At 37.0% G+C, this 20836-nt stretch overlaps 1 long non-coding RNA gene across 1 annotated transcript in view; it reads right to left on the bottom strand.

Moving 5' to 3' along the window:
• The window catches only part of LOC128943346 (uncharacterized), a 415897-nt gene that overhangs the window by 386617 nt on the left and 8444 nt on the right, over positions 1 to 20836 (bottom strand). Inside the window, exon 2 of the long non-coding RNA XR_008483692.1 lies at positions 1020 to 1066. This is a non-coding gene — a long non-coding RNA (uncharacterized LOC128943346). The remainder of the gene's footprint in view (positions 1 to 1019; positions 1067 to 20836) is intronic.

The following is a 20836-nucleotide window of genomic DNA, read 5'->3' as shown; positions in this document are numbered from 1 at the left end:
AAACAGGGGTTTAGAAAAGCTCTGAATCCAAAAGTTCACATGATGAAAATTTTGGCACAAAGGTGAATATTCTCTATTCTCTATTGAGAGATGTGAGCAATATAATGCAGTGGTTCATTTTCCATCGAAGCAGAGTCTTGATTAAATACCTGTCTGTTCCTCTTACATGTCAATAGCTTGTATTTCAGCCAGGTGATTGCTCAATTACAGAGAGAAAGTTTGGAGACAGGAAACTGGGTTTATTCTGCGCAATATAATAGAACCACTAAAATTAGGTAAACTTCCAGGAAGCTGTACAATGAAATGCAATAACCACCTAAAGCCTTAAGTCTTAATGTAAATGCTTATTTCAAACAGCAGGTTGTCATCAGTCAATGGATGATTTTTCCTTTTCATGTAGCATCAAAACCTATCAAGTATCATTTGGAATTTTCACTTTAGTTCTCCACTGTTCAAGTGACTTAATAGTCACAGTTAAATAATCAAATAATAATTTTTAAAATTGTATTGCAGCAAGATGAAATGGTACACAGTAAAGACCATTGACACTCTCCTAGAGAATTTTGTTCCTGGATAGATAAACAGTATTTTTTTCTTTATAATGAAATTAAAAAGTAGAAGAAATCTGTTCTGGAAAAATGAAAATAGATATTTTTGCTGTTTATCCAGGCTGAATTAATAGTGCTAGTACTCTCAAGGTAACCTGACCTATTCCAGTGAATGTAATTCCTTGCTTTTCAACCAACATTTGAAAATTAGTTTTTCCACTTTATTAAGTCATATATTAAGTCTATTTCACTTACATCACAAGCTTCAAAGGTTCTTTTTCTTCTAGCCCATCTCTGCATTTCACCCTTAAAACTTGCTTTGCAGTTAAAACATCCATGCCAAAAGGTACTGTGACATTCACACATTTTATAAAATAGAACCACAGCACACACATTTAAAAAAACATTTAAAATACACAAATTTTCAGGAATTATTATTATAGATGGTGGTCACACTACTTTAGTACTTACCAGAAATTGTAAAGTGTTTTCAAGTGGACTGAAGGGCTTGACAAGCCCTGGCAATGGAAAATAGACCAGAAGACAATGTCAAGTGTTAAAAAATTCCTTACAGAAAGACTCCAAGTCAAAGTCATGTTTACTGCATGATTTTGAATTTAAACCATTCCTTTTTGACTCTACTTTCTTTCAGCGGATGTATTTGAGGTGTACAAACACTGAAAGTCTAGACTCCTTTTTACATAAATTTGATTTTTCTACCTTAATTATTGTTGATATTGTACATCATTTAGATGTGATTATGCTACATTTAAGTATTCCTAAATGAACTCACATTAATCTAGTTACCTAAATTAGAGTAGAAAAATTATTTTAATGTGACATCCTGTTAATTTGTTCCTTTGGTACTTTAGCTTTGCATCCCTGGGGCAATACACCCATATCCCATCTAATGCAAGAGTTTCAAAGCTCCAATACAGTACCCAAACTCAGGATCACAGGAACTGCCAAACATGATCAGAACCACAGGCTACTTAGTCTCACATCCTGTCTCCTGCAGGGAAGATGCTCCAGGGAAAGGTGTAAGAAATCCACCAGTAAGTGATAACAAAATACAATTTGCAATGTGGTCATCCAACTCAAACAATGGAAATGGTGATTTTAAGCACAGCTACCATAAGAACTGAGATTAAAAAAATAATAAGTAATCACTTTAAAGAACACAGGGATGTTTCTATTATGTAAATTTCCATTCCAGTGACACTTTGATACAACTGTGATATTCCATCATGGGCTACAAATAAAATTATTTGTCAGGGCACAGCTATGGACAAGAGAGAAAAACGTGCATTTATTCTATATAGTGATGTTTAAGAAGTGTTTCCAAGTGGCCCACAAATTTTTATTCAGGGGAACTGCTTTTGCTTATGCTTGCTGAAGTCAGCAGTAAAACTAACTGTACTGTCTTTGGTTTAGAAGGGCAGAACGGAAAGCAAAATTTAGCCACTGTGAACCTAAGGACACACTTATACAGCTTGTGAACCACACAGAGGCTAATGATCTTAACCAACAATGCAATTACAGTCATCCAAAGGTCTATACACAGACAGAGCCCTGGTAATATCACAGCTGCAGGAGCCCCACTTCTCTTACTCCATCTGGAAAATAGTATTTCACTGGGGCTGAAAGGCCTGATTTTTGTTCTTATCTCTAGTCCAGACTTCAATTCCCATGAAAACTGAGAAGAGAGACCCTGGGTCCCACCTGGTGAAAACTTTCTGAACAGCCTTTTTCCACATCTTCCACCAGAAGGCCCTGCATAAAGGAAGCTACTTTTTAAAGGTTTGAAATGAGCTTCCACAAAAAGCACAGGTCTTTTGCAATAAAACCTGCATCAAATTTTACAGGAAAGGGGAAGGTTTCCTTGAAGCACATGAAACCAAGTCTTCTAGCAGTGATAACGCTTACTCCACATAATGGAACTTTATTTTTTAATATTTTTTCTTGACATAGTAAAAGATTTTCAACTTTGAGATTTTTCAGGAAACTACATTTGGAATGCCACATGGCAGACCAGAAACTCCAAATCTTTTTAGCTGTACATCTTTTTTGTACAGTTTACAGTATAGTCTAATTACATAATCACTTACTTGTCAGTATCATACTTTTTCTCCCACAAAGTCAGAGACAGATTATAATGCTACATAATATTTTTCACTGCCATAATAGTCCACTATGTCTTTAGCAACAAACTTTTCTCTGATTAAATCCTCATCTTTCTTCAGTAAATTTTTTTTTTGTCAGCAGCCATATACTATATAGACTTTTTTCAAGCAGTAGCAATGCTTTAAATTCCATTTTGAGATGAGATTTTACTTTGAAGCTAACTTAGCTGCATGCACAGGTATCCTAAAAATGCAAGTCACATCTCACAATGTTCTTAAACTGGTTGATAAATCTGACAGTCACACTATGCAACAACAGTGGCCAGCCCATGATGAACAAAAACAGTGAATAAACAGCTGAAAAAGAATTTGCACAATGTTTTCTCACATCTTGGAAAATTAAAAATACATCCAGAATACAGCTTTGTTTTGTCCTTGACAGTTAATTAAATATAGCTACCCAGATCATCTGCCAAGCTTGAAATTTGGATAATCATACCTGTAATGTAGAATAAACCTGCAAAGCAGCTGTGACTTACAGAATTATTCACTAGAAAGTACTCAGATATTGGTGGATCAGCATATCCATACTTTGCCCCTACCATGAGAACAGACTAGAGACCTGTGGTTAGAGACTGCAGTAGCAGATAATAGATTTACCAGATCTTCTGGCATATAAAAAATGTTCAACAGCACAAAATGCAGAATTATCTGAAGTGATATAATAATTGTACTTCAAAAATAGTAGCTGACAATGTAGTCAAAAGTTGTTTCTTAGAGGGATTTTATAAGTGTGACATTTCTTCCCTTTTGAACACTTAGCCTTACTCTTGCCTTATGCATTTACCATCAGGGTTGTTGAAAGAGGGTGCAGAAAAATGAAGTAGAAAAGAGCAGCACTGAAAACAATACTGCCTATTAAGAAATTATTAAAGAAAACTGTATAATCTTGATCATAAGAAATGTATTATTTTGAAATCTCCAGAAAAAAAAACTCAGAATATAAAATAACTGTAGTCCTGTCATGGGAAATTATTTTCACTCTAGGTGTGTAAATACATACAAACCAGAGCTCTTCCATTTCGGTAAAGAATAATTTAAGGAAGCTGATCTTTACCTCCCCTTTCATCTTTCTTGCAGAAACAAATAATTTCCTTTTACAGTATCTTGCCTTACTCTTCTCTGAGAAGTTGAGAGTTTGAGCTTCCAGCCAGGCCAGATAATCTGCTAGTAACTACTCTCCCTAGCATAGCCAAAATTGACACAAATGTCTCTTGTAAAAACATTCACTTTTCTGTTTTAAAAGGGATATTAATACATGCACAGTATTTCTGTGGATCAGATGCAGAATATACTCACTAGTTGAAAGTGGTTTTATGGCTCTTTTCCTCTCCAGGAAACTTACTACTTTGACTGAATTTTGCTTATGGAGCCATCCCATTTCTACCTGATAGAGATTTGAAAAAGCCAAATTTCCTTGGAAAATGTACCAGGCAACAGCAGGGACACGCTCACCAAGATCAGATTCAGTTGTGAAAGGGGGAAAGAAATTTTAAGGGTTTTTTTTTAAAAGTTGTTTTGACATATGGACTTCCTTTGTACATAAGACAAATAAATTTGAGAAACTGTTTCACTGTACCACATATAGGGCCCTGTAGGGCTTTTCTAGATGAAAGGAAGAGATAGCAGTGTGATCTGCACAGGTGTCCACAGGAGTCTAATCAGAGAACACTGGGACTGCAGAAGGCAGGCACCAAACTAGAGAACCATTACTGCAAATGATGACAAATAGATGAAAACAGCTTGGTTTAATGGTCAGACCTTAAAGTGAACTTGTAAGATCTATATGCAATAAAAGTCTTTAATGCTTTTGCACTGAAGAAATTGATGAGAGAATCAGTGATATACAAGGGAATATGGAGTACCACAGTGCTGTTATAGTACAGTTATTTCTAACAGGAACACTATCTTAATGACTTCTTTGTAGATGTTTTACAATGCAATCATTTGCTGGAACACACGTGTGTGTGATGTCTACAATGTCTGTGTGTGATGCCTACAATGTCATGCCTAAACCCAGGTTTAATTCACATATAGGCTGCAAAGACTGCTGGAGCTTTGACATCTCTCACCTCTCCAAGGCTTTCTGTGACTCCGAGCACCTTCATGTTTTTATAAATCTGGCCTATGTCTACTGGAACAGAGGGACTGATTTCTACACAGAACAACATAGATAAGCTATGAACTGCAACTGCAACTTCTTGTAAAAACATTTATTTCATCTCTTTCTAAATAACTGCAGCTCTGAAGTACAGAATCATGGAATCATTAAGGCTGGAAAGGAGCTCTAAGATCACTGTGTCCAACTGTTAATCCAGAACCACCATGTTCACCACTAAACCATATCCCCAAAACATATGGTAAGTTAAGACTAACAAAACTTTCTTTACCATTTCCAGAGAAAGCTGGTTCCCGTTTCCAAATGGCTATTTACTGAAAAACACATTCAGAAAACTGAAGCAAATCTTTGGAATATGGGTATCCTTAAAGCACTAAAACTTAATCTCCCAGATCTGTAAAAATAAATGTGTTGCATTAATAAATATTTTCAATTGTGTGTCATGCAGAGAGTATGTTAGCAGGCCCTTGACCCTTTACACCAAGAAAAAGTAACAGGAAATTCTAGGAAAACAGAAACATGCCAGTGCTGGACACGCAGTGGGAGGGGGTCACAAGGCCAGTGAAGATTGTAAAAGGTGTCTAACGGAAATTGTTCAATTTATTACTTCTTATTTAAAAAGCAATATATACCTTTGCTTTATATTTTCCAGTGCCTGGGAACCACAGATTTTACATGCAGGTAAAGCAGAAGACTGAATGTTCCTCAGATGGCTGAACTTACCCACTCTTCACTGAAAACCAAAAGCACAGAATTTGAGCCCTCCTGAATCTGTAATTAATCTTAGTAAAAACTCCTTTCATACCTGAGACATCACTGGAAAGAATGTTTGCATAACAGTTCTAAAATGCTAGTACTGTGGGTGGATATTTTATTCATTTATCCATAAATATAAGCATATATGAGACAGAGCTTGGTTCAAAGATCCTCTATCTAATGATATTTCTATAAGTTTAATCATACACAGTAAAATAGTGGGTTTTTTCTACTGAGGAGAGAGGTAAAAGAATGAAAGTTTCATAAATTACCAGTGGCATGAGATGGCCAGCTTAAGACATCGCAAGGATGCTTGATCACCTTTGAAAACCTAGATCAGGGACCCAAATTACTCTCCCCTCTTGAAAAAACAGCTTGTTCTCTGAAATAGCAAAAATATAGAGCATATGGTCGTCATACCACAAGAATAACACAGAGGAAAATAACTGAGACACTACGGTGTCTAAGCATGGTAGAACTGCAGCACAGAAGGAAAAGGGCACATTGCTATTCAAAAGCATTGACTTGTTTGGCCTCCGTGTTTCAGTGGGGACAGACACAAACTACCTGCTCTAATGAAAGAAGGCTGCACTCCCCACCATCCACCCAGAATGCAAGAGCTGTCTTTGGACATTCAGAGCACAAAAAAACCTTGTTACTGCTCCTCTATATGTAGCTTCTTGCAATGAAGCTAAAATGTGGCTTTTTATACAAGCCGTGTTACAAGATAATTTCTCCTAAAAAATAAACTAATGAAAAATGCTCTTAAAAAAAAAAGCCTGATCTATGTTTTCAGCCCACATAGATATTAAACCTAGTTTCCTAGACCCTGAAAAGCTAATTATGCATTCAATTAGAGTTTCTTAATAAAGATTAAAACTCTGAAGTCTATTACAGGCCCATATTTAATTCAACTGCCATTTTATCCATGCCATGAAAGTGTGAGTGGTAACAATGAATATAAATTATAATACATGCCATAGAGTGAATGCTATTTGTCCAAGTACGTTACTATAAAGAATTAAATTTTGCTATCGGTTCCATAATCTAGTTAAAATTGGTATTCTTTATTTGGTCTTTCAATGTAGTCCAATTTCCTACTTTGAAAAACAAATTCTAGGGAATAAAGAAAAGAGATTAATTTATCATTAAGACTCTGCTTAATTGAAGTCAATTCCGAACAAACTTGAATTCAATTTCTACTCATTAAATTGAATGTGCTCTGCGTTTCTCTCTGCATTGCTTTGAGCAAGCAGCTGAGAACAAGGGACTAACATCAAAATTATTAAATTGAGGAGATTTTATTTGGTCTTCACATGCCAGAGCTGCTTTGATGAGGAGCTGTTTTGGCACTGAAAAGAAACGAGAGCAGCTGGAGGAAAAATCAAATGAAACTAAGCCTCGGAAAATTGAAGAAAACGCAAGCTTAATAATATTTAATAATTAAATTTCCACAAACAATAGCGGCAAATGAAGTAATCTGCAAAGTCTGTGAACTCATTTGCATAATTGATGCCGGTCCCCTGTAAATGAATAATGAAGATAATAAAAGATGTTTCTAAAAATGGGCACAATAACAGCAAATTTCATCAAGCCGCGCGCTCTGATTAATCTGCTCTTGCAAATCAGCAGTGCGGGGGGACGCGTGATTACCCGCGCGGCGGCCGGCAGCAGGCGGCAGCCGGGCCCCGGCCCTGCACCTGGCCCTGGCCCGCCCGCCCCGGCTCCCACGCCCGCCTCACACTGGGGGCAGCACCGGCGGCCCCGTGGGCGGCCTCCGGCCTGGGGCCGCCTGCAACCCGGCGCCCCCGAGCCCGAGGCGCCCCCGGGACCCCGCGCCGCTGCGGCACAGCCCGGGGGCAGCGGCGGGGCCGGGGATGCCCCCAGCCGTGCGGCCTGTGCGGCCCTTGTCCGCCGGGGCGGCGCGGCCGGGAGCAGCCGGAGCCCGAGGCTGCTCCGTCCGTGCCGGGAGCCGCCCGCTCTGCCCCGCGCTTGGGCGAGGGCACAGCTCTGCCCTTCAGGCTGCCCTGAGCAAACCGCGGATTCCTACTCAGCGCCCTTTCTGCAAGCCCAAGGCCTCTTCTAGAAAACGCAGTTTCCAGCCCCCCAGGACAAGGGCCTGGTATGTCGCTGCCTGGTAGGGCCCTTCAGGACTGGACAAGGTCTAGCTCGGGGCACTGAGTGCCCGCAGTTTCAGCACAGCCTTTCAGTCCTACCAACACTCGTTTATTTCTAAGAATAAGCCTTGCCATGTGTGTACCATCCAACCTTCACTCTGAGGGAGCCCCCCATAACACAACGCATCGCCCAACACTTCACACAGCAGTCTCTGCTCTTCACAGATGAAGAGTAAGTGCCACAAGTACGAGCTGTTGGCCAGGTTGCTATCTGGCTCAAGTGTTAGTAGCCATAAAATACTACTTTCAAACATACTACTCAGTTTATCCTGATTTAGCTACTCCCACAAGGGTCCAACTACACAGATTTCACTGGCATTAATTAGTGATTTTCACAAGACCAGAATTTTTCACAGATTGGGAAAAAAAAAATTGAGAAAACAGTTATTCTGCTTCCTGAAGCTGATGCATAGGCTGGCAGTGGACACTATGCATTGGAAGCAGGAAAGTATTCCAAAAGGCAGTATCTTTCTAGAATACAGCACCACACTCTTTTACAGCATTTAGAAATATTCACTTAGGAGTGAATTAGGGGTTTACTCATAGGGGATTACTCATAGGACTATTTACAGGATCAAGCCCCAAACTGTTAATCTGTAGATATAGTTTACTATTCAGTTGCCTGAAACAAGTTATCTTGTCAGATATCAGACCATTAAACAATTTCATTGAATGAGAACTTTTCGCTGTATGTAATATTTAAGTACTTTATAGCCAAAGTACAAGATACTCTCTATTTTAATTGCTCAAATTCTTTTACTCAAATTAGGGATCAATCCACCTTAACAACTAGAATTTGTTTGAAGTAAAGGGCATGTATTTCATTACAGAGTGGAAACTCCAATACTAGAGACTCCTAGGATAAGTCTTTTATAGGTCTACTGAAAAACAAAAAAACCCCATCATTTTCTCTTGCTTATGGTAATTTTTAAGCTGCAGTTCCATCTATTTAATTTGGTGAAAAAACACCACCTCACTTCCTTGAACATGAGGAAGACTGCCCTTTGAGGCAAGTATATCTCCTTCATCTTTCCTTCTGCATTGATACAAAACAATTTTTTAAACCTAGTTATTAAATCTATGTACAGCACTATATACACCTGAAATACAGTTTGATATATCATAATTAATACAAAGATCTCATGGGTAAACTGCATTCACTACATACAAAAGCAGTTAAGCCATTCAAACTAGAATGAGCAGTTTTTTCATGAGCTTGATGGATGCCCGCAGACCTGCATGGCAAGAAAGAAAAAGGTTTGATTGTGTTATTAGGCATATAGGTAATTGTTTCATATGGGAAATAGGGATAGATCCCACTATACAGAATACAAATCTATATTTTGCAGCTAGGAAGATAGCTTTTAATTCTGTCCTTTTTTTTTTTTTTTTTTTTCTTCTTGTAATACTCGAGGAATAATTCCGCCCCCAGTGTAAGTCAGGGCAGCCTTAGAAATATTACAACTTCAGCAACTTTGCCACTGAACCTAAGGATCCTCCTTTTGGCTGTGTATCAATGAAGCACAACATCCAGGGCACATAAGCACAAAACAGGCAAGAGCCAAAGGGAGTACTGAGAAACATCAACCACAAGAGTCCTCCCACTAAACAGTACAACAACCATGGACCAGAACTCAGGATCCTGAGTCCGAGGTGTTTGTAAATGTAGGAGTCAAAGATGCCACTAATAAGGGAGACTACATTAGCAAATATGTGTGAATGTAACTTTGGATTCAATTTCTGATACATGTAATGTATTTGGGGTCAAAGCTAGTTATTGTAATGAATTGGGTTCTATGTTCTAAAAGCAGATGTTTGGTTAAGTATTATCAGATGGTAATATATGTTGATATAAATCTGATTTTATTTTGAAGAATCATTTTTTATTTCCTCCTTTTTTTGAGCGCTATCATTGTTACACTGTTAGAAGTCATTATCAAAACATCTTTGTCTGATAGTAGGACTGGGAATAATTAGATTTGGTCCAGTCCAGTCCAGTCTAATGACTCTGGTGCATTGACTTAAGACCTGACCTTTGTTGACTAATTAAAAGGATTCTGTATCAGATGCAAGTGTTGTGATTGTTTTTGATGCCCTATGGCACTTTTGGTCAGAAAAAAAGATTCTACTTTGCTATTCTCAGCATGTTTTAGTTGAGGTATTTTCCATCTTCGAAGAGGAATAAATGAGTTGTTAATTCTTTGTCTTTCCATCCAAAATATTGTTTAAAAATATTCTCAAGTCCTCACCTCAATGAAACACTAATTCAGAGATCCTGAGCCTGTGTAATATCTGGATAAACTTCGGATTTAGAAAACCAGAAACAGTTCTTTTTAATGGAGTTTTTTCTTTCTCCCTTTCTTCTGCTTTCCCATTCTTAGAATGCCTATGAATCCCATGTCCTGCTCCATCAAACATTCCAGTATTGCATCTACATAGACTCACTCTATCCAGACAGCATCCTAAAATATAGATCTTCAGCATATCCCCGTTTTTGTCCCCCAGTGTTCCAAAGAAAAATGGACAGAATTTAGCAACTCTTGCAGGAAATTGTTCCATTTTAAGTTTCACTTGGTCTTAGTTGACAGTTTTCAGGCAGAAGCAAAATTACATTGCTCTTAGTACAGACTGGATGAGCTCTGATTGCAATGGGAGGAAAGGATTAAGGCTCATTCTTCCTTCACCCCTGATTTCTACTGTTCCTAAGTGGAGTTGGTGGGTTTTATCTGCAGAGCCTCTCAGTAAATCTGGGCAATATCTTCGTAGTCTGAGTTAATCTGGGAAGCTGTGTTAGACTTTTTGTACTCCCTTTATCATTCAGCTGCCATGTTTGCCTCTATAGTCACAGTTAACCTGTCAATGTACTTGCTGTGAAACAAGGTTTCTGTGACCATTCCAGCTGGGTTTTTTTCATCAAATGCATCTTGAAATTGTGTATGATGGTCTTCCATGTTAACTGGCCCTAAAGACTCTACACTTCAGCTAAGTGTTCTCCCATATTTCAAAATAAAAGAAAAAATCAAAATTGGCCAGCTGACGTGACTTCTCATACTTCTGGATATCTTCCTGTGGGAGATTTGTCTTCAAACCTTACACCATTACATTGCCTAAGTTGAGTTTTGTGGACATTTTCATATTTTAAATGTTCCTTTTTATTTGCTAGTCTTTAGCTGTTCCTAGATTAGTAATGGAGAAGACAGATATAAAGGTGTCACATAAACTTCTGACCTGGCTTAAAGGTTGATGAAAATATCACTAGAGACTGCATTTCTTCTACCAATTCTCATAGCTAGGGCTCACAGTGTCACATATTTAGTCATAGTTGGTGACATTTGGTTATGTAATGTGATTTTTTCTTTTAGTAAGGGAGATTTACTGTTGCGCTATACTAACTTCCATATTACAGCAAGGAGCAACGGATAATCACAATAATCTTATTGGAAAGCTGATGTTGAAGGGCTATTTTGCCAGAATGTTAAATTGACTATTTAATTGCACAAACAGCATTATATAGAATGAAGAAAATCCAAAGGGAAAATCTTCACCCAAGAACAGTAGTGCTACTAAAAAACATTCCAGGGCAAATTTCTCTGGCTTGTTCAGCATCATCAAACGATTAATTCTAGGTGATACTTTCAATGACACTCCCTCAGAGGAACAATATTAGGCATTCACTTGTATGATCTTCACCTTGTATGAAGAGAATGAATAAAAAATGAAGTTCTTCACTGTGAACTATTCCCAACTAGCTATTTTCATTTTTAAAAGTGTTTATTTTACTTTGACAGTCTGAAGGTTAAATTAACTCTGAGTTTTCTGTTCCACCATGAAGCTAGTGGGAAGACTCAGAGCATACTGCTGCCTCATAAGACGGTAAAGGAAGCAATAAAATACACCTGAAATGTTAATACTCTAACACTATTAAATGTCTAAGTCACAGACTCATCAAAAACTTTCTGACCAGTGATGCTTTCTTCTGTCTAGAGCATTCAAGATCTTGATTATTGATACAGAGCCAAAGAAAATAAAAATTAATTAGGATGCTGCCTCAAAATAAACATTCCCTGGGATGCATTTTGAATGTCATGCAGTGTTTCCCATGCATCCCACAACTTGTCTGTATAACTCCAGTAGTGATACTGTTCCTGTGCTAGATACAGAAAGGATTTAGGTTCTTTTTCTCATTTAAGGATTTGATCCTAATTTGCTGCCATTGCCTAAACAAGAGAGAATATTTTGACCACCCTGACTATGAAAGAAGCATAAAAGTGTATTGACATACATATGGCCTTTCTCCTTCTGAGTAAAACACTGTAAGCAGACATTAGGACATACTCTGCAACACAAATTTTCTAATTGCCTTCTCTCTATCATTATGACTCTTAACTGAATTCACATGGACAGAGGGTTTTCTAAACAGTGAGGATTTTTTTGAAAAGGTTGAAACTACTAGTCTTTTAGCTGAGGTTACCAAAATCTATGTGGAGAATAGCACGTGTCACTGCAGTCATCTCACAAAATACATACACTGCACTGGGCAGCTACACTGAGAGTCATACCAGCTTTTTGTAGAATAAACTTGTAAAGCAGACCAGTAGTGGAGAAATTTGCTACCAGCTCAGAGAGAAATTAGTTCAGAGCCTTTTGAAATAATTGTTCTGTGCTCTAGCTGATAAACCACAGCCTATTTATTATACTATTTATGCCTCATTGTTCAAAATGTACTTGCCTATTATGAAGGACTGCTACATTGCTAACTGAATGAAAATCTTAAATACACAGAGTCCTACCAACTCTTTGTAGAATATCTTTTGAAAGTGTATCTGCAGTTGGATATTCAGACTGACTAGTTGTCTTAATTTATGCAAATATAGCCTATAGCTAAAAGCTTTGTATATTTGTTTCCCATGGTATTAGTATTCAAAAAATGGGACATTCTTTCAAGGGCATTTTATAAATGCAGAACTATAATTTATATAGCAAATTAAAGCTTATACAAAATGTGTGCACTGAGCTACAGATTAACATATTTAATTTCACTATTACCTGCAAACCTATTTTTTTCCATCCACTGCTCTAATTAGCCATATAAAATCAAGTCAATATATTGTAAGCAATTATTTTAGTGGAAGTAGAAAGAGAATCTGAATTAAATATATGGTAAGAGATAATATCTTATGGAAATTAATATACTCATTTGTGTCAAGAAAAATGTGTTCCAGCTAAATTTTATAAGATAGTTTGGAGTTCAAACATATGACTCATGTAGAAGTTGTAGTTTTATAGCTCCTAAGATGTTAGACTGTGGATCTGCTTTTAAGTTCTTTATTAATGTGCCAGTGCTCATTCTTTGATAGCTACAGATTGTCAGTAACTACTGCCATTTCATACTGTGAAATTGTTCTTATTATGAATATTCACTCCCCCTACAGTCAAATGTGTAAACTGTTAGTAACTCTGTATGTTAAAAGAAGGGGTTTTTCCATAATTTAAATGTATAAATCATACCTGGCTCTTCAAATTGTTTTATTATTCATTTTTATTTTTGTAACTATTTACTTGAGAGAATTAAATGATGGTGAAAATCAAAATGCATCCTTCCTTTCACTGAAAACAAAAAGTAATCCTATAAAGAGTAATTTTTTTCTTTTATCCTCAAAAAATATGAAAACTAAATATGAAAACTCTTTTTAAGGAGTAAGAAAAAAAAGTGATCCATGTGATGATGAACTTCAGCTGTTTCCTCCTAATACAGTTTCCAATTGTGATGGTATTCAGACAGCAGAAACCGTTTTCTAGCAGTAAGAGCATTTAGCTGATCAAGTTGTTGCAATTCAGGATTTTGCACTCAATTTCAATTGTGGAGTCTGCAATATATGCCACAGTTAAGTTCCTTTTAAAAGAAGGATAACAGACTCAGTTCCTCTTACTTCTTGCTCATGATCTCAGAATATCCTGCACAATACAATGCTAACTACATGGAAGTCTGGTGGCTGCATAACTATCTCCTGGCTTTAGAGCAACTTTTCCCCATTTCTTGGCATAGAACTTGCTGTCTGACATAGCTGCCTTATACTTCTACTCTGCCCTGGGAGATAACATGGGATCTTACTGCTTGGAAGCGCCTCCCTAAAAAGGCAAGCAGAAAATAAAATCTTTTAGAAAAGGTGCAAAAAATTGGATTATGTTTTTGTCATTTTGCCTCCAACATCACACAAGAAGAGCTAATGCACAAGAAACTTCCTGGATCTAGAACTGTAAAGAAAAGTCTTCCCATCTCATGAAAAATCAAAGTTTCCAGATGTTTTACTGTTTCCTGTCTGAAAAAATGAGTGAACACTACAAAAATGTTTTAGTTCTTCCCTTAGCATTCTTTCACATTCCAGCTGAGCATCCTGGCCACTTGAAGTCTGAGGTAAGTTGTTCTCAAACTTCCCACTGTAGCCTTTTTATCTTCTATGAACAGAAAAATCTTCATTTTAAGAACCTCTACCTGGATAAAACATCAACTACTAACCAGCCTTAAGCAGCTGTATTATATACGTTAAAAAAAAACCACATATACACACACACACATATACATTCTCCTATGAAACAGGTGGGTTTGGAGAAATCATCATCTCAAGTGAAACTCATTCTGTTTTACAAATCCAAACTAGTTTCTCCAGCTATAGGAGGAATAATTCCCAATCTTCTATGTTAGTGTGTAGAAGTAAAAGAAGTGTGCACAAAATATTTTTATTTAAAACTTTCCTTAACATTGTAGGACAAATTGGCAACATGGCCTCAACCCAATCTGTAAAAATATGTGGAAGAACTTCCAATGTGACAGCTTAACTTGCACTCAACATAAAGTGCAGTAGGAGTGACAGAAAAAGTGACAGACAAATTAAAGAGCTACCTCTGTTTTAGCAATTTTTTTGTGACAGCATTTTAAAAGTTTGCTGGGCAATTACTCTAAAATGACAGTGTACTGCTGAGCGGGTAGTACACTGAGTACATAAAAGAACTTGTCAATAGCTTTCAAACTCACAGGAGCTTTAGTATACATCATTACATCATTAAAATATTAATTTATATCAGCTTTTACAGATGTAAAATTGTTGCTGCACCTATTTTGCTAATTAACTCTGACATTTATGCTTTTGCATAAATGTTAAATACTTCAGAGATGGCTCATTTCTACATGCTAGTTACTAGCCTGTATTAATCTGTTTGTAATATCAGAACCAAAAGAATAAGTAACCAAATACGGCCAACATTTGGGTCAGTGATGCCCTTTTGCATATAATTTTTCTTCCTCAGTTTTTTCAGCTATCTAAGTCCTGCCTTTGGGGGGCTGTAAAATTTTTTTTTCCATGCAGCAATTTAAAGGTATGTTCATTTTATTGTAGCAGAAATTATGTGACATATGAGGGTTTTTTTCAAAAGAAAATGGTTTGCCTACAAAGCAGATACAAATATGGTCATGTAACAGAAAATAAGTAATACTACTGAAGAAATATTTTTGCATCCCCTTATATTACATACCTCCTGTGTGCTTTTTTGGTACATGTTTGCTCAATACTAATAATGGACCACTTTAGCAGTATAAAGATTCTCTTCATATTTCAGTAAAAATGGAGTAAGTTTTCTTTTCCTCACACATATCAGAGGTTTTCCAATCACTTTAAAGAAGTACTCTCCTAATCTTCCCAGACAAAGTGACTAGTTACATTTTTCATCACATTACTCTGGCTGATGAGGAGTTAGAATAAGATGATACAAACTTAGTTTATATCAGAATTATTAAAGTGATTCTAATGCCTTTAGCAAAAAATATTAATCCTGGACAAACTCTGCTCATGGACAGTCAAAGCACAAATAAATAGGGCTTTTCACTTCCATCATACAAGTTTAAATCTACTCTACTTTAGTATTGTCCAGAAATTATCAGGTGTAAGCTGCCCTAAGTTCCCTGTAGGAAACCAGTACTAAAACAGATGGAGATATCCAGTACTGCAGTATTTTGTTATATACTGAAAGGACTTATGAGCCACCCAGGCCTCTCTTCTATCTCATCAATACTTTTAATGTTAGTGTGTAAATGTGGGGGAAAAGGTAAATGCTAACCAAGAGGATTTCCTATCAGCCACCTCAAATATCTCCCATCGTGTTCTTTCCCCAGTCCTTCATACAGATTTGTACTTGGGGTGATCTCATGGCACACTTTGCATCCTGCTGCTACAGAATAGAGCCAGTGTGACAGCCTAGTACCAGTGACATGCATTTTCAGAAATTCTTAAACATTTCTAGTTTTAAAAAGCAATGCATTGGGATAGTACTGATAGAGTTAAAGCCAGTTCAATGTTTTCTGAAATTAAAGTGCTTTTTTTAAGCAACACAATACAAACCATCACTGTTATTAAAGATAGGCTGTAGCTGGAGTAAGCAGGTGCTTCCCAATAGTACTTGCTCAAACTCACACTCAGATAATTTTCTTCATTTATTACAGCGACCTGAGGAGGTCGCTTGGGGAGAGAAGGACGAGAATCTTGTTTCTTGATCAGAAGGCTGGATTTATTGATATATGATATATAATACATTATAACTATACTAATAAGAATAAAGAGAGAAGTTCCAGAGGCTGCTAAGCTAAGAATAGAAAGAAAGAACCTATAACAAAGTTGTGTCCAGGGACTCTGTCCCCAGCTTGCTCCTGTGATCGGCCCTTAATTATAAACATGGGAACATGAACCAACCACAGGTGCATCCTATTGCATGCCACAGCAGCTGATAACAATTGTTTACATTCTCCTTCTGGGGCCCTTGCTTCCCAGGAAACGAACAAATCCCAAAGAAAGGATTTCTGTGAAAAAATGTCTGCGACATTCATTCATACAGAAAATAGGTGGGGAAGATGTTTCCAGTGAAATCATAGCCAGTCCTGTAGGTGAAGGGTACTCTGGAACTCTGCTGCATTGGCTGCAATGTGTCTAAAGTCCTCTAGCTATCAATCTCGAGCCCTGCCCTCTGCCTGTTTAGAGACATTGCACTGTTGAAGAGTAGTTCACAAACTTTCATGCACTATTCACAAAATGTATGCAATTTTGCACCTTAAGATTCTCTTTCACCTCAAAACCCAGTTCTGTTCAAATACTGCAATATCTAGATTCATGCCAGTAAGTGCAGCACTACCACAAAATAATACAAGTCCAGCTCTCCATTAGATCCTGCAAACCAATATGCAGGAGGTATTGTGTTAAAATAGTAACCTTAATCCTAAAATATTTCTTAAAAGCTGACTTCCAAATTCTGGAAGTTCAAGCCACATAAGGTTGTTAGGTTATCATTAGGTTTTGACCAGCAGTTATATGCACAGTTCAAACACACTTCTAAACATCTGGTCAATAGCTGTACCCTATTCAAGTATTGAAAGTCATCCTCATTGATCTTGTACGAAAATAACCAAAAATCACAATACAGCAAAGAAATACCATGTTACACAGTACTTTTAAAAATTATTAAATTGTTATAGAATAATTCCCAGTGTTTCATATCACATAAAATGTGTATTTTGAAGATTTGTGCCATCTCTCCAATCACACTCACAGGAAGCAAAATAATGCAAAAGCAACAGTACAAAATGTAGTTAATATTGACATTAAACTATGTATCAGCTACTCCAGGTGTTATGAAGTAAACTTAAATCTACATCACTAAGGAAATTCAGCAGTAAGAAAACAGTTTTCCTCTGAGAAATGTGGCAAAACTTGCAATACACATTTCTCTCACTGAATTAACTTCTCCCTAGTTACAACAGTCCAACTGGAGTGTCAAAAAATGGCTTTAGTAACACAAGAGTTCAAGCTGCATTCAGGCAGAACTCCCATCAAAATAAATGGGAATCTCTCCTACAGCTCTGTTTCTGAAAATGCATACACATGTGGCTATTGAAGGCCACAGGCCTGCATGTTTAAAATTAACCCCACATAAATGTATATGCTCAAAGCCTAAAGAAGAAGTACAGAACTGAACCTTACAGGAACAATGGCTCAGAGATTCCAAAAGGAATTGCTTTAAAAACTTATATTAAGAGTGCAATGCTTAATGCTTCTAGTCTCCTTTGAAAAATCTCTTCATTTACCTCAGCTATTTCCTGAGCAGCTCAAGCCTTCTGTGTGCCAGGAAAAAAGAGAAAAGATATCCTCACTGCCTTAACTATTCATGCACTATATGAATAGTTTTGATCCAGATCAAGTTCTACACTTTATCAAATAGCATAAATATCCAAATATGATCATGCTAGACCTGTATTCATTAGTGCTTTAGTCAATGGGGACATATTTGTAACAGTAAGACACTGTCACTTCCGAAGGAAAAGATCATTTTGTGACAGGTAAATTATTGCTATATCTCATTAGGAATGTTATGTTCCTGTGCTAAGATATATCAATTGCAAAGGGGTAATCATCATAATAGCATCAAGATGTTGCTATATATAATCTAGAAATCAGAAGAATGTGTTCCCCTTGGGCCTGCACTGAAATTTCAGTGCAATTATCAATACTTTACAATCAATTTCTGCTAACTTTTGTCCCATAAATCAACTGTGCACACCAATACCAAACAACCAAAGCATTCCTTTAGATGGGCAGCTCTTCAAGATCCCAAGCTTTAAAATGACAACTATTTCTCTAGTTCAGAATCAGCTGTATCAGTGTCATCTCATTCAGCAAGGAAGTCTTAGAGACATGTCTGCCTGATGCTAGGGAGCACTAATAGTCCCATTTTACCTGAAGTGATCGTGGACATCCCCTGAGAGACTGGTTGCTCTTACATGCAATTCTCTGTCCATAGGTTCTACTGTACCAATCTGGTGGGATTGGCTGTATCCATACTGACAAAAATAGAAACTTGAGACCTCAGATTCAGATCAGAAATACTGACAACCTTTCCTCCTGTTACACAGCTAAAATAAGCCACAAGAAATATAAATATTTCTAGTATCAGGCATTTCAAATTGAACTAAAATTTCCTGCAAAAAGGAAGTCAGTCCTTTCACCTTGATTTACCGCATTGACAAAGGAACCCCTCCTGATTTACATTAGAGCATGTGAATCAAAAATTGCTGTTAGATATGTCAAAATATTGCCTCATAATTTTTTAGAATCAGAGATCATACCACAAGTATTTTCAATGAAACCTAAAAACAGAAAGGCGAATTAAGTCTTTAATTCATTAAGAGCTAGACTTTCAAGGCTGAGGGACATACATCACTTCTAGGGGATTCCTAACAAATCTAGATTTTTCACCATGATAGGAAAATGTGACCAGAGTAATAATATGTGGTGTTATGTACCGCTACACAACTTAGAAAAATTACATCTGCTACTGGATAGATGAGGAAAGAGTCTGCATTAGAAAGCTTCCTGCTGGGTCTCAAACATACATCAGTAATGGTTTGTTTTCAGCACAAGAAAAATTGCCATTGTCATATTCCAAAGTAAGCATAAATTGTTTTATTATAAAATCCCTGTTGGTCTCTGTTTAACTGAGAAATCATTCAATCTAAATTTATCTTTTCTCTGTGGCAAGGCCATGTGCTGGTATCACCAAATTTTGCCTCAATAAGACCAGTATTTCTGTAAAAGACAGACTGCACTCTTGATCTTAAGCAACCTACCATATATTAACTCTTAGTTTGCCCTCATTTCCTTTGATTTATAATCCAAGGCACTCAGTTTCATGAAGAAAAGGCCTCATTGTTGTTGATTCACAAGGCAATCAGTCTCTACAAACTTCTATCATGCTTGACAATTTAACATTTATGCATATGAAAATATACATTTCAGAAACATTGAAAATTAATGAAAACTGTCCCCTATTTATATGAATTCCTGTAGCTTCAATAGAAAGAAATCCTAGTCCAGATTAGTAATGATAGATATACCTATTCCAGCTATCCTCCATGCACTTCATTTTCATTTGATTTGCAAGAGAACTGACCTGCTTAAATAATGTCACTTAAATGTACACAAAACCAATATGTAGCCTTTTTTATTCTCCTTTTTCTACATTTTTGCTCTTCCATCTTATCTTTAGCATCTGATGGCAACAGGGTAAGTATCAAAGACTCAAAAAGAACAGCAAAGCAAGCACTCAGACATCATACAGGCTCCAATTAGCATGAGAAGGTGTTATTGTTGTGTCCAAGCTCCAGCAAGGAAGGCTTTGTTGACGATGTAATTTTTCACACATAGTGCCATGAAATGTCAACCTGAAGCAAAATCAAATCCACCACCCCTAATGTCACAAACAGCTCCATTGTACCATCAAGAGCACAGCTGAGGAAATGGAATGAAGCTAAGTCCCCAGTAAATACTTATCTGCTAAAGATTAAAAGTGTTTGAATTTACATGCATTGGAAATATTATAAGTTTGATTTTTATATGTACACATCTGCCCACATTCAAAAAGGGATAGACTTGTTTAAAACAAAACATTTACTTTAATTTTTTTTAATTGGCAATTACAAACAAGCAAAGCATCCTTCCTACCCACTAATTTAACCTCTGGGGAATAGCAATATATTTTGCATCTTACCACTCTTCACTGAAAACCTGGAGCAATTTCTATACTTTCTTTAAGAAAGGAGGTTGAAAAACATGATGTTACTAGAAACTGTGGGGATCCACTGTTTTCTGTCTCCAGCTTCTCCATGTTCTCACGGGTCAAAGTAGCAGCCAGCTCAGTGTGACTTGCACAGGCAAGGCAAGCCAAGCCAAGTCAGGTGGTATGTGCTGTCTCACAAGAAAGAAGAAGACAGGATTTCTTCTCTAATTATGCCAATGAAGGGCATCCTTAAAGCATGTAATTCATTCCTCTTTTATAGGGCTTTCCAGAAAAGGATATTTACAGAAGGGCATAGCATGTACTATTTAAGAAATAAACTATTATTTACTGAACAGAAAAAACCCAGTCCTTTCAAATATCTTTTTATAATGGGATTTTTCCAGTTCTTGTTCTGCACCAGGTTTGGGTTTTTGTTTGGTTTTTTTGGGTTTGTTTGGG

Source organism: Melozone crissalis, unplaced genomic scaffold, assembly GCF_028551555.1.
Source record: "Melozone crissalis strain CALT ecotype California unplaced genomic scaffold, PUWL_Pcris_2 ptg000045l_1, whole genome shotgun sequence".
Classification (NCBI taxonomy): domain Eukaryota; kingdom Metazoa; phylum Chordata; class Aves; order Passeriformes; family Passerellidae; genus Melozone; species Melozone crissalis.
The sequence above is the reverse complement of the archived record's forward strand: the minus strand, read 5'-3'. Positions and strand labels throughout refer to the sequence as shown.